The sequence below is a fragment of the Cygnus atratus genome, chromosome 2, assembly GCF_013377495.2.
Source record: "Cygnus atratus isolate AKBS03 ecotype Queensland, Australia chromosome 2, CAtr_DNAZoo_HiC_assembly, whole genome shotgun sequence".
Classification (NCBI taxonomy): domain Eukaryota; kingdom Metazoa; phylum Chordata; class Aves; order Anseriformes; family Anatidae; genus Cygnus; species Cygnus atratus.
This window is the reverse complement of record NC_066363.1, coordinates 12,713,370-12,728,499: the sequence shown is the minus strand read 5'-3', so window position 1 is coordinate 12,728,499 and position 15,130 is coordinate 12,713,370. Positions and strand designations below refer to the sequence as shown.

Below are 15,130 nucleotides of genomic sequence, written 5' to 3'. Positions count from 1 at the left end.
GCAATTCTTTATTTGTGTGCATGCAGGTGCGTTAAATTGCTTTCTGCCCTGTTCTGTTGATTTTGAAGTCTCTCTTCTCCACAGCAGCCTGTACCTTTTGTTTTCTGTCCCACTTAGAATCATAGAATAATAGAATGGTTTGGGTTGGAAGGGACCTTAAAGGTCATCTAAGTCCAACTCCGCTGCCATGGGCAGGGACACCTCCCACTAGACGAGGTTGCTCAAAGCCCCATTCAGCCAGGCCTTGAACACCTCCAGGGATCGGGCATCCACAGCTTCTCTAGGCAACCTGTTCCAGTGCCTCACCAGCCTCATAGAATTTCTTCTGAATAGCTAATCTAAACCTACCCTTTTTAGTTTAACCATTATGCCTTGTCCTATCACTACACTTCCTTACAAAGAGTCCCTCCCCAGCTTTCCTGTAGGCCCCCTGCTGGCCACTCTGCTTTTGATGGAGCCCAGGATACAGTTGGCTTTCTGGGCTGCAAGTGCACGTTTCTGGCTCATGTTGAGCTTTTCATCCACCAACACCCCCAGGTCCTTCTCCTCAGGGCTACTCTCAATCCATTCTCCACCCAGTCTGTATTTGTGCTTGGGATTGCTCTGACCCAGGTGTAGGACCTTGCACTTGGCCTTGTTGAACCTCATGTGCCCACCTCTCAAGCCTGTTCAGATTCCTCTGGACGGCATCCCTTCCCTCCAGCATGTCAACCGCACCACACAGCTTGGTGTCATCAGCAAACTTGCTGAGGGTGCACTCAATCCCACTGTCCATGTCACCAAAAAATAACGTTAAACAGCACCAGTCCCAATACTGACCCTTGAGGAACACCGCTCATTACTGATCTCCACTTGGACATTGAGCCATTGATCACTACTCTTTGAGTGCCACCATCCAGCCAATTCCCTACCCACCGAGTGGTCTATCCATCAAATCCACATCTCTCCAATTTAGAGACAAGGATATCATGGTGGACAGTGTCAAATGCTTTGCACAAGTCCAGGTAGGTGATGTCAGTTGCTCTTCCCCTATCCACCAATGTTGTAACCCCACTGTAGAAGGCCACCAGATTTGTCAGGCATGATCTGCCCTTAGTGAGCCATGTTAGCTGTCACCAATCACCTCCTTATCTTCCATGTGCCTTAGCACAGTTTCCAGGAGGATCTGCTCCACGACCTTGCCAGGGACAGAGGTGAAACTAACTGACCTGTAGTTCTTCCTTTTTTTCCCTTTTTTAAAAATGGGGGTTATGTTTCCCCTCTTCCAGTCAGTGGGAACTTCACCATACTGCCAAGACTCCTCACATATGAGATGATTGTGGATTAACATCTCCCTCCCACATTTTTCCAAATTTCAAACCCTCTGCAGGTCAAGTTTAAAACTGTTCTGCAGGTCAGCCGGCCTGCTGGCAAAGATGCTCTTGCCCTATTTGATCAGGTGGATCCTATACCTTCCTAGAAGTTCTTAGTCCTTGAAGAGGGATGTGGCTTTATAAAACAAATCTCTATCACCGACACCAGCTGTGCAACCAGTTGTTGACTCTCAGGATCTACCTACAACAGATGTGCATGAATAATCTCACAGTTATGATACTGCTTAATCATAATACTGTTTTATGGAATAGGCAGTTGGGGCTGATCCCCACTCTGAAGCAGACCCTGGTGATGTGATTCTTAATACACAATTCTGGGCTGAATTCACTGTGGTTGTAACAGAAAGTTAGTCTATACAAGTAGAGATTTGCCATGTAGATCTTGATGTGCTTGTCTACTATGGAGGAAAAAACTGTTCCTGGGGATTCTTTAGAGAATTAAGACAATATATATACCGAGTGGTTTCGTGAATATCTGGTGAGAATTTTTAAAAATAAAAAAATCTTGATTTGCCAAGTACTTAAGCTCCAACACAAAAATTTCATAAAGAGGTCAAAACCCAACCTGACTGTAACTTTGTCCATTTTAAAAAGAAATCCCAATCCCAAACTTTTTAAACTACTTTTAAAACTTTTTTTTTAACTAGTTTAATCTCTGCTAATTATTGTGAATTTATTGTTATTATTAATATTAATATTGTTCCTAATCTGAATGTGGTTGAAATGATGAAACAGCTGTAGAACTTCAAAATACTTTCAGCCAGTATCATGTTATCAAAGTTTTTGCAAGCAGTTTCTCTTTCTCTTTGTGGCTACTCATTTATTGGGAATAAACAAGCAGCAGTAAATTCCCAAATGTCAGTGTTTCACTAGAAATAACAATTACTCAATGCCTAGTAATATGCATTTCAAAAGTGTTTGGTGTTCTTTCAATATTCATTGATTACTGTTATCAGCTCAACAAATTAAAATGCATCAATAGGTATGAGAAGATATAGGATTTGTCATACTGTTTGAAATCCTGGTTATAGAGAAACCATTGACTTTGCCACTGACTTTAAAAGAATGTCAATTCAATGATCCTTCAAGTCAGGTGTTGAGTCTCTGTCAGTGGTCAATGAGTGATGGTTTCTTTTCCTTTAGAAAGGAAAAGAAAAAGAACAATGTTCATTTATTTTGGTTTCAGTAAGATTCTGGCTTTCACTGTTCTTCCCATAACCTTCAGATGAACTAAGTACTGATATTTGCCTGGGGTATTCCTAAGTGATCTTAGATACCACTGCTACTTCACGACATAGTGTAGAATATCTGTATCACGTATCCAATTAGTGGGGGAAGCAGCCTACCCTAAAGCAAAGAATTTAGCAAAGAATATGAAGAAATACACATTCTGCTGTATTTCTTCTGCCAGTTGACCAGTCGACCTTGGAACAGTTAGCTTGCCTTTCTAACACAGATGCTTAAGAAAATGTTTCCATCCTACGGAACCCTAGGCAATGTAAAAAGCATTCCTTTCCCACAAAGAGGTGAAACCAATGCCTTTCAATGTTGTGCTGCAAGTCCCAAATGATCACAATACGCTGATGGGAAGGGCATTAACTGGTAACAAACACAAGTTCAAGATGCATTTTAATCACTTAAGCAAATATCCAGCAAATGAAACTGAAATAGGTTTGAGATTTTTTAAAAACCTAGACTGGGATTCATCTTTTCTGAATGTCGATGCCTCCACTGAGACATCTAATCAACTGGTCTACTCACTCTAGGAAGCCTTTACAGCCAATGTAGACTGAGTCAGGGAAGTCTAAGTCTGACTTGTCACAATTCAAAAACCCTATAAATATGCGCTTTTCTGTTTTCAAAGAAGACTGAGGATGGCTTGCTTAAATGTGCATGTGTATATCAGAGGCGTTTGGGTTAAAATTCCATGAAATACAAGTGAATAAAGTCCAAGCTTCTTGTCTAAATTGGTCAGTTTAGCAAACAACATAAATCATCGGCTGTTCAAACAAAAGCCCCAAACGTTTGGTGCACACTGGTGCACCTTTGGTAATCACACTGGGATATGTCTCTTGCAATCAATAGACAAGTTTCGTTTAGAGAAATCTACACTGCTTAAACTTTTTTTTTTTTTTTTAATGGAAAATTCCTGCCATGTCTACCATGTGTGCCTCTATATTCCATTGTAAACTAGGAATAGTGGTTGCAATTTTCTGGAATATTACGAGATCAAAAGTGTGTAAGAAGAATTAAAACAGTATTATGGTTCTTAAGTTCTCTTAGAATCAGTAAAGTCAGGTAGCGAACATAAAATTAGAAATTAAGTGCCATTGCACATCTGGGCTTAAATAAAGGAAGAAAAAAAAATCTATTTCAGTCAAGCCTGAGTTTCAGTCCTGAAAAATGTCATATTACTCTTTCAACATAAGCCTGGAATCCTCATGGGTATTTTTGGCTAGTTCATGTATTATGTTGCTGTCTGGCTGAGTTTACATATGAACATATTGGTTTTCTCTTCTCCCTTCTCCTGCATCTCTCCCTCTCCAATATAAACAGCATGGAAGTATCAGCACTTCCATGCAGAAAAGAAACAGAAAGAAAGAGGCCTTAGGAATGGGCCAGCTCCTGGCTCATGCATAGGGAAAATCTTTTTGGTTTCTGACCAGATGCTCTAGAAACATATACTTTTCATTTCAGGCTTTCCTGTGACAAAAACAAGCTCTTTCTGAGTCTATTAAATCATTTCAATTTGAGGTCACTGACATGTTACATTTTTCAAGTGCCCTGTATTGTCAGCCTTGTTCATCTCGGGAGATGTTAAAAGTAAACATTTACTTTTACCTGGTGTCTCTTGTGGATACCAGTCAAATGTTTAAAAAAAGAAGTAGATTTGTGTGAGTGTGGCAACTTTTTTTTTTTTTTCTCTCCAGGAAATGCGGGTGTATGGTTAGATTCACTTAACTGCAGGGCATTTTAATCAAACCACATCATTGTTGTTATTTTAATGTATGTCTCACTGTGACAGTATGTAAAGGATCTAGTCAGTCTCATTTTACATGGATCTTTGAATGAGTTGTGCTTCATCTAAATCTCACCATCTAGAAACTGGGATCTAATTTAGTGCTTAAAACAACCCCTTAGTTTTCCTTTAATGAATGAAGTTTCACCAAATTGTCATCACAAGACTTTGACACCTCCAGAAGAAAAGTTAATATAAGCTTACCTTATACTCTGTTTAGGGCTATCACCTATCTACTGACAGAAGGCAAAGAAGATGAAGCTAAATGAAAGTCAGTAGTTACTTGGAAGCATGAGGAATGAGTCCCTCTCCCTCTTAAGTGCCTAAGGAAAGCAGGAGTTATGAAGCAACTGGAGAAAGGGTGCAATAGTAGGCATGTCTCTGGCCGTCAAACCTGAGTCCCAGAGCTGGGTAGCTGCAAAAGAGAAATATTCCAAACCTCAGATAGGCTAATACAAATAATGTTTCTTTTCTTGCTCAGGTGAAAGGCTCCAGGGACAGGTGCTTTTCTGAAGAGTAATGTCAGAATTCTCCATGTAAATTAGTAGGTCCACGATCTATTCCTTGAACAGAACACTAGAAAGTAGACCTGTGAATTTATCTTCCACTTCCCTTAAGAGAAAATATAAAACTTAGGGTTGCATTGTTTCCCTATAAGGAAAAATGAAAGAGTAGTGCCTTTATCCCACACCTCCCACCCCACCTCCAAAAAATCATGGTAAATCCTTGCTGCACGGTGAAAACATACAAAGGTCATGTAAGGCTAACATCAACTTCTGTTGGTTTGGGGTGATTTTTTCATTACCTTGGGTTTGAGTCTGTATGTTTTATCATTACTATTATTTAAATTGAAAAAAATATATATTTTTTTTTTATAACACATAAGAGTAGACATGGAAAAAAAAGTCTGACAGGTGTCTATGCTGTTGAGGCACAGATGTTCCTCTCTGAAGATACACTAATACAACTGTCTCTAAATAATCATGAGACTGTATAGTGAACAAAGTAAGTCTTCATTTTATTTATCTCTGAGCTGACACTCAGGTCAAGCTAAGAATTTTGCTTCCAGCTTTCCAAAACAATCCCTCTCATAGCCAAATTTGGAGTTGTCTCCAGAAAATATTCGCACTGGTTGCAACAGCAATACTTGGCTAGTGGTGAAAACTATGAGTAGATGTGTAGGAGTCTGACATCTAGAAGAGATAAACCTAAAGTCTGAATATATGAGGATATTCTGAGGGGAAGAAAGAAAAGGTCACCAGTCTACCCTGAAATTCCAAACTGTGATGGGCTTATGGCTGCTGAGCTTCTGAGATCATGGCAGCGTATAACAGGCAATACAGCTCAGGGAGAAGTGCTGGAGACAGAAGTGGATTTCTGTTCCATCCAGGAGTGTGGATTTCAGAAATTAAAAGAGAAAGAAAGATTGCAAACCCCAGAGATACACTAACATAAACACTTAAAAATGTAAGTACCACTAGTCTTTAGCTGGGTTCAAAAAGAAATTCCAAGGGGAATTACAGCTGTACAGGCTTACTACATGCATAGACTTAACGTGAAAATCATTACAACTTTCCAAGTTTCCAGAGCAGAGTAAATTGTAGCTACCTGGAGCTCCCCTCTCTTTCCTGTCCAAGTTCATTTTGCTTCCGCAGCTTGCCTTAGAGCTTGGCAATGTATAATCCTACAATTCCACCTGTAGTTTCTTTAGCTGCTGCTGCAGAGCATCCTGTATGACATTCCCTGGCAATATCCCCAGAATTCAGCTTTATTATTCATTCTGGCTTGCCACGAGGCTTCTGCTTTTGAAGCTTCCTGCTTCAGTGGCTTCCAGACGAAGAAATAATTTGGAGACAGAAGAAAGGTAAGATAAGAACAGTGATTTTCTGCTAAGAAAAATTCACCATGATTCCTGTGAAACCATTAGTATCACAAAAGTTCTGATACTGAGATTGAACTGATATAATTTAAGATTATTTTTCGGAGGAAAGGAACCTACAGGACAGCAGAAACTCCTTTGTTACAGGGAAGATGTTGGTATTGAGCTTTACTGTATGACTGTTATTGTAATAGCAGTTAGGTTATTTCTACATTGCACGACAGCATTCCATATAGAGATACCCCAGTGATCTGTAAAAAGGCCCTACTGAGAAACTAATTAGTCAAGGCAGAGCTCTGTGTTAATTCTACTCTGCTGCTGCTGGTATTGCACTAGGTCTTTCAGAGAGACAAATAAAAGGCACAGTGAGATGAAATAACTGGCCTGAGGATATAGAGGGTGGGATTCATCTCACCTGACTTCAAACATCAACAATGTAGGCATTTAAAACCAAGTTAGCCCCTGGGGCTCCATTTATAGTCACTGGAGATAAATATGCCCTTTTAGGGTGCCAATCATCTGCTGTATTTCTGACGTCTAATTTAGGAGGCAATGAATTGCCCCGTGGATTCTATTGACTAGTTCTTCGCTGACTATCAAGAGAGCCAGAAGCCCAATGCAGATGTCTTCCGTACAGACATCTGCATTTAGTCAATACAATTCCACCTGCAAAGTCAGTGATGGAACAGGTCATGTTCCCTTTGTTCCCAGTCCTGTATACTATTCTCTAGATCATACCACCACCTTGTTGCCTCCTGTAGTAACAAAAAGACTCATAGCTTTTGCTTTATGATGCCTGGTGATAGTTCGATTATCATATTAATTAAAGTTTATTTAATAGACTAGTCAGTAAACAGTTGGCTGGTATCAAAAACTAACATACTAAAAAAATGAAACCTAATTTTAGTACAATTAAAATCCATTCTATGCTTTTAGTTACATTCTCACTAGTCAACATCAAAACGGATTAATAATTTAAAATTTTGATTCAACAGTGAAAACAGAGATGTAGTCATGCAGTTATAGTGTCAGGTCTTGTCAAATGGAAGGACACAACATCATGAGATATAGCCCAGTCATTAAGAGTGCAGAAGGAGATCCATTTCCACTAGATCTGAATTAGTACCAACAACTCAGCAAGTATGGGCCGTGCTGTGAGAGTAAGCACTATCAGATAAATGAAAACACATCTGTGGTATCCTAGCTTCAATTTGCTACAGAAAACACAGTGAAGAAAATTCTCTTAGAAGAAGAGAAACTTATCAAAGAAAGGATAAAGGAAGGATACGGCAGAAAGTATAGCATCTCATCACTAATACTGGGGAGGGGGTTGGCTGAAGATTCAGGCAAATAAATCAGCTGTCTGCAAGCTAGGTGTCTATATGTGAGCTAGGTGTCTACGTTCCCAGCAGAGCTAACTGATACTTCAGCAGCACATAGCTGAGGGCTGGGCTGATCAGACACAGATGTATCCTGTATAGGGTAAACGAGCAGCTCTACCGGCTCTGTTGACACCAGAAGGAACTTGGATGTCTACCTCAGCTGTAGACACCTACAGTATAAATCTCTGTGTTAAGGTGTTTCAATACAAAGCCTTAATTAACCCTTAATGGCATGCAGGACAGTTATATCATCTTCCTACCTCTGCCGCAGTATTGTTTGGATTAGAGCCAGACACTTACAATTAGCTATCAGTTGTTAATTTTTTTGTTCCCTGTTTTCTGGGTGTGATTTGCAAAAATTCAGAGGGCTAAAGCACATGGATGTATGACTGGAATGTAGATTCCCTCTTTAATACTATTGCCCCTAAGAAATTACAGGCTAGGTGTCTAAAGTCAGTCATCAAAAATTAGTATAGAGATCTGACAGCTTTGGCTATAATTTATGTTGGTTTTTTTTTTTTTTTTCAGTTCTCCATCTGTAAAATGGTGGTAATAATGCACCTAATTGCTAGGGCTGCTATGAATATAAATTCATGATGTTTGTGAAGAACTGACAAATTACAAAAAGAGCACCATAAAAAAAAAAAGAAACACATGAGGAACTTAATAACATTGTAGTCAGCTGAAGTTTTAGGTTTTGATTAATAGGATCTGGAGCCATACATTGAATAAAGGAGATATAAACAACTAATTAATAATTATCCACACAGAAAAAAAAAAATAATAGATAACCATGTAATTAAAGTCTGTGTCAAAGCACACATGCACAAGGGGCAAATGAAGATTACAAATGAAAATACTAACATTTATAAAGCAATGTCAGTGAATGATAGCATAAAAATCTCTAAGTATGGTGCAAATATTGTCTCATTGAAGGAGGTAGAGGCAGTAAACCAACTTACAATTACCCAGTATTATGGGAACTCACTGAAGAGACATAATGTTGTTTGACACCCTTTCTTCATCACCTCTATAACTGTGTTCAGCCACCATAACTGTTATTTTCTTAACTCTGTGTTGAACCTCATCCCTCAGTTCGATTCATTCCCTCCTCCTTCCCCTTTTACGCTGTGGTTATAGGGATATTTCCTGTAATGACTCCACTTTCAGCTGCTGGATGCTTCTTGCTGCCCATAACACTGTGGCCACAGAACTATTTCAGCAACCAGCAGATCTTTGACTGGATCCAGATTTGTGTCAGAAATAACCTTTTCTCTCCACTTTTTCATTCTGTGCTACATTCAGGATTACTATAGCTCAGCCCAGCCCCTGGTCTGGTTCAACACAAGTCCCTATGAACCCTAGCATTGGCAGAGCTAGAGGAGAGATGTGGGGGGAGAAGGAACATCTCTGGGGGGAGAAGGAGCATCCAGGAGGGAGGGGGCAGATGAACAAGGGAGAAGGGCAGCTGGGTAAACTAGTGGGGACAAATAAGTCTGTGTGAAAAGCACTGCAACTGGAGGTCCCTCTAATCATAGTCCATCTATAAAAAAGCCCCTGAAAAAGACAGTTGGTTCATGCAGAAAGCAGTTTGCATTTTATTCTTTTCTTTCCCGAATGTGGCAGAAAAGTGCTATCCTCAGCAACAAGAATTCCCCTGAGAATGCACCTCGCCTTGCAGCTCTTGTGTACTGACTTCCCCTGGTGTGAAGGAAGGTTGAAGTGCCAGCTGTTAGAAGAAATAATTATTACAGTGCTTCCTGCTAGCACTTCAGATTTAGAGAGGAGGAGCAGAAGTTACCTGTTTCTACAATTGGTGTGTGGTTTTTTTTTCTTTTTTCTTTTTTTTTTTCACTTTTGCATTTTTTTTTCCATCTCCTACTCCCTTAAAGCCTTTGTCTGTAGTCAGTGAATGAGCTTTTACCCTGAGGATTCAACACGTTGCTAAGGGCTATCATTACAGTGAGCACAATCCTGTAAGTCATATTCACAATGTCATTTCAAATGAGGTATAGACTAACCCTGTCCCATTAAAGACATGGAAATCCTCTCACAATTAAATTTAAACACACCTTCTAACATTTAGGAAGATGGGGTGACTAGAAAATGTTGAGAAATGTGTCTGTACTCCAGATTACAGAATACAAAGGCAATAACTGTAATGTGCATTGCCATTACTCACCGCCTGCTTGTAGCTTACAGTTAATTGCATAGATAGGGACCATCATTTACTGCTGATGCCCATGCACAATTCATTCACACACAGCAGTCCCTTCCTTGTCCTTATGTTAATTGTCTGTCACTAGCACTGTAGCAAGTACCTCTGTGAGGGCATCTAAACATGCTGTTACCCTGCTATCCACTCTGCAGTTACAGCTTGCGGTCCCAGACAGACCGTAGCTGATCATCTCTGAAATAACAGCTATGTGTATTGGCTTTACAATGAGCTGAGACCAACTGAATTAACAAACCTGCTTCAGTTGCTTTCTATTATCCTTCCAAGACCTGATTAAAGCCTATTTGAATGATGCTGTATTTTCTCCTGTCACTGCTTCATTTCATTTTGTAAAATGTTGACACTCAAAATAAAAATATAATTAAAATATGGCACAGAAGCAGAGAGCTTAGATCCCACCTAGCTTAGTGAAGAAGACAAAACAGGCACATTTAATCCACTGTTTGTTCAGTTACAATGTGCTAGTTTTTAGCTATGCACATTCCAGTGAGTGTATGAATATATGAGGAATGCCAAAAATTAACGTGAGTTACTATTATTGCCATACAAAGTCTGTTATAGTATGCTCCAAAAATCTCTAAACAATGAGGTCATGTCACCATAAAACATAATGCATGGCTAAATCATAATGCAAAAAGAATTTTGAAATACCATATTTTCACGTGGCCAGCCTGTGATTCAGTAGAGCTTATACATATGCATTTGTAGAAAAAGAGATATCCCCTCTCCCAGATTTCCCCCCACACACACTGATTCCCTCATCTTCTCCCTCTTCACAAATTCTCCCCCTGCTTCTACTGCCCTCTGCCTTTGCCTCTGCTTGCCTGCGTATTGCCTGGGGATTAGTTGAGGGTGTTTATTAGCCTGAGGATTTATTTGCATAGGCATGCAGTTTATATGATATGCAAGTTTTACACATGAAAGTACAGTGTTCATTTTTTGCAAAAAACACACACACGGAGACACACACACACATCGCCAGGTGCGATGAAACCCATGTTCAGCATTTTTTATCCTCAAAATGCCCTACAAATGTTAACTAATTAATCCTCAGAACACCTCTTTGAGTTAGGCATGTTTATCCCAATTTCTTAGGCTGAGACGGGGAAGCAGAGAGACTAAGTGACTGTGAGAGCTCCTACTGAAATCAGGGGGAGTGAGAGGTGACGCAGAAAATAAAATACTCATCAGCTTTAATGGGACTTGAATCAGGTCTAAACTGATTTGTCTAACACCAACACAATGTCAGGATTAGAGCAAAGTTACCCGCAAATGGGAGTTTCTGGGACTAATTCTGATCCCGGCGTTGGTTTGTGCCCAGATCAGGCACAGGCAGTCCCAGCGCCTGCAGCAGCAGGATCCGGCTGCTGGCACAGCACCTGCATTTGCATTGCACCCTCTCCCCAGCACCTCTTTGCATCCCTTTCCCAGCAGAGCACAGGCAGACAACAACAACAACAAAAAAATGACAGCAGATGACAAGGTGGCTCTCCATCTGTGACGGGGCACCGAGTCATGCCACACATTTCAGTGGACAGCCATGGTGAGACGCTTTGCACTCCAGTGAGAGGTCCAAGGGCTGCAGTCCCTCTTGTCTCTTTACAAACAGCCCCCACCCCGTGATGATCTCTTAGTCATGACAGCTGAACAAAATGAAGGCTATTTCTGATTTACAGCTGCAACCTGCAATGAATTATACTTGGGTGGTTTATTAATATGAAACACGTTAGCAAGAGTATACTGTATGTCTGTCACAGATGGAAAAACTAACTCTATCGATGACTGCAATCCATTCATTGTTTTATGAATCCAGCATCCTCCAGAGAGCATCACAAAATCCCACTCAGTGTCTCTGAATGTTACATTTTACATTTAGATTTTCTGGCTTAGAGAAAAGAAGTGTAAAATCACAAGCCTGCATAGCATTCCCCACTGACTGTTGCATTTATGAAGTCTTTTGTGGTGTTATTACAGTAAGCATATGAAATACGATGTTCATGAATCTAGGAATAGGGAAATAAATATGCCTGTATTTTTTAAAGGAACAAGAGGCTGATATACATGTTTTATCCCACATTTTGGAGTTGGAATATTATCTTCTTTATTCTAGCTATAAATGCACAAACCCTAAAGTCACACAGAATTAAATCTGGGGTAAGATAGGCCTTTTGAGGCTTTTGCTCAGCAGTAATTTTGAGGTCTCCCCGTGGACCTTGTATATCCAGTCACATGGGTCTGGTAGATCACAGGGGTTCAGGCAAAGCCCTTGTAGTTAGGAATAAGAGCATATGGAGGTGTGTCCAGAGGGATTTAAAGTTGCCCAGGGACTGGTCAGAATGGTTGTAAAAGGTAGACCAGAAAGTAGGCCACATGGATTGTGTCACTTTTGACCAATTTTCCCCAAGCCCTTGGGCTGCACAAACATCAGAACTGAGTCCTCTGGGTCTAACTAAAAAGAAATGTGCATTGATAGGATGGACTGAATTTCCCCACTTTAGACTGCTGGACTTACCTTTCTATAGTATTTGTCATGCATAAACCTCTATATCCGAGTGTATTCTTGGTATTATGAGACCCGGAGCAAACATGGACCAAGGGGTTTTGTCCATTCCTTTCTTTTCAGATGGCTTTTTTACACCTGAAACCAACAAAACTGCATGAGGCTGAGCTTTCAAACTGTGTCCTTTGCAAGACATTCCTCACAATTAGCTGTTTCCCATGTGACTGAAGAGTGACACATTTTTAACCAAACATCATTCACATGAAAATTTATCCCAGAACATAAACCAAACCTCACCATGAAGCTTGTGGTCCTCACAGCCTTGCACCTCCACACAATGTTCTCATGTTGAGGGCTCTTGGGACAAAACTGCTGCTGGCCTGAGCCTCAGCCCTTCTTCTTCCTATTCCACCTGCTGGTTGAAGCTTCAAGATGCACTCAGGGTTCAAATAGGATGCATGCCTAAGCCTTAACAGCCAATGGGCATGTGGCAACCCCATAGGTTGGCACATGTATCAGCTCTGGGATCATCACCAGCATCTTACTTCACAGAGCCAGCCCAAATTCTCTAAGACCACTTCAAGGTTGAATTCTACACCAAACACCACATAATGGACATTTTCTAGGATATTTGCTCATGCAAATACTCATCTTGAATTCTGCAAGTCCCTTTTTGCCCACAGGTATAAAGCTATTTACTTACCTCAGATGTAATAAGACTTACTTTACTATGTATGAAGAAAGATTTCTGAATAATATATAAGAAATCAAAGCATTATTATTAATAAGCAGAGATCATAAATAAAGCCCTGCTTTCATACCCTTTATCAATCCAAACTGTTACTGAAGTCAGAGCATTATTTTGTGGAAACAAGTACTGCAAACTCCTTTAGAATTCTCCCTAATTGCTGCAGAAGTTTTGCCAGAATGAAGACAAGAGGGTTCAGTCTATTGCAGGAGATTCAGCCTAATACAAGAGATGTTTATACTTACTGAAACAAAATATTCAACTTATATTAGTTAATAGGAAAACAATCAGTTAATTTGCAGGTTTTTCTGTATTCTGAAACAAAAAATATATATATATATATATGTTTCTATTCAGAAACGTCTAATGTTGCATCTTCCCATGTATGAGAAGAGTGTCTCCCCTGAATACTTCTATGGTTCTTACAGTTCCAGTTTTTAAGACTTCTTAGAGACCTTTTAATTTTTGTTTGTTTGTTTGTTTTTGTTTGTTTGGTTTAGAATTTTTTTATCCTTATAACTTTCCTTAAGGATTGTTTATAGATGAGGTATAAATCTCAGTCATGTGATCAAGTTATTGCAGCTCAACAATTCGATATGCATTATCTGAGACATGGTGACTGTCCTTGTGCTAACTCAGCCTGTAGCAACTGCAAGGTTATGCTATTTATCTTAAACTTTCTTCATTGTAAGCTAAGTCAAGCTGAATTTGCTGTGGGCTATGGTTATGAACACAGGCAACTGTTATGGGTCATCTGACTCAGAGAAACTTGTACGAGTAGCTTGACTGTGCATCTGGGCCTACTAGAAAGCATGGAGTGATTTTCTTGAAGCTGCACAAAAAATCTGTGCCAGAATAAGGAGTCCTACTTCATGTTGAAACCAGCAGATACTTCTAAGCCATGAAATGCCATGATGAAAGTAACTGGTGATCCTGAGAGAACATTCACTCTAAGCAAAATATATTTTTCTTTTCAAAGGGGGTCAAATATATGAGTGACCTTGTTTCCAATCACCTAACAGAATGTTGAATACAGTGACAAGAACAACCCTACATTTGCATACAATTTCTCTGAACAATATTTTCCCTTTCTAATATTTTCCTTTTTTTTTTTTTTTCTCCTTTTACTTACAGTTGACTGAACTAACATCTCTTATCATGGTTTGCAAAGAAAAGCTGTAAAAAATTAAATTGGAAAAGCTAAATTATTTATACAATTTCATGTGCTGGATGTTTTGGTACAGTTGAGCCTTGCCTCTTCCTAATAGCATAAGACTATTAGGAATTGTAATACTCCTCGGGGGATGTAAGATTTATCAACCCTTGCAGAATGGGATGGAAGCCAAGGCAAGAGATTAAGGGATACTAGTTAAATTAATCAACCTTCTCTCCATATATCGGCCAGGAGAATGCAGTAAGTTGTTATTAATACATTTTACACAGTAGGAGCACAATTTGACCACAACCATATGCTGAATTTAATATTAAACATTGGATCTTTCCAAAAACAACTCCGTAAAAATGTCAATACTTTTTTTTTTTTTTTTGACAGATGACTCTATTCATTTTTAAGGCATTTAAGCGCGCACGTGCACACACACATACACACAGTGTTTTTCTTTACTAGCTCTCAAAGAGACCTTCCATTTTAGCCCTAGTTCAGGACCCCATTGTGCTTGTTTATGAGACAAAGTCTAAAGCAAAGATTAATGGAGAAGATACAAGAGATATGAATATTCCTTTTTTGCCCTCTATTTTTAACTATAACAGGGTCAAGAAGAAATTTTCCCTGTTAAACTGCAAACCTTGAAATGATATATTTTGCTTTATGCACAACACTGAAGTTTAAGTTTCCTGAAATAAATACAAATTATTCTTTTTCTGTACAAATTGAAAAACAATGTTACATAAGCAGTTTTTGGAACATATTAAAACTATAGAATAGTATTTTCTCAAAACCCAGAAATTTGTTAAAGTATTATAACACCAAGAC

General features: G+C 39.4%; 2 long non-coding RNA genes across 4 annotated transcripts in view; one reads left to right on the top strand and one right to left on the bottom strand.

The window, feature by feature from the left end:
* The window catches only part of LOC118256909 (uncharacterized), an 82,875-nt gene that overhangs the window by 28,459 nt on the left and 39,286 nt on the right, over positions 1-15,130 (top strand). The gene's annotated exons all lie outside the window — the stretch shown is intronic.
* Positions 1-15,130, bottom strand: part of LOC118256908 (uncharacterized) — a 53,528-nt gene that overhangs the window by 5,435 nt on the left and 32,963 nt on the right. For 2 of the 3 annotated variants that reach the window (XR_004781379.2, XR_004781380.2), the window contains one exon: positions 12,402-12,527. This is a non-coding gene — a long non-coding RNA (uncharacterized LOC118256908). Of the gene's footprint in view, positions 1-12,401; positions 12,528-12,686; positions 12,805-15,130 lie in introns of all 3 variants that reach the window. The other variant, XR_004781378.2, reaches the window with a different exon arrangement.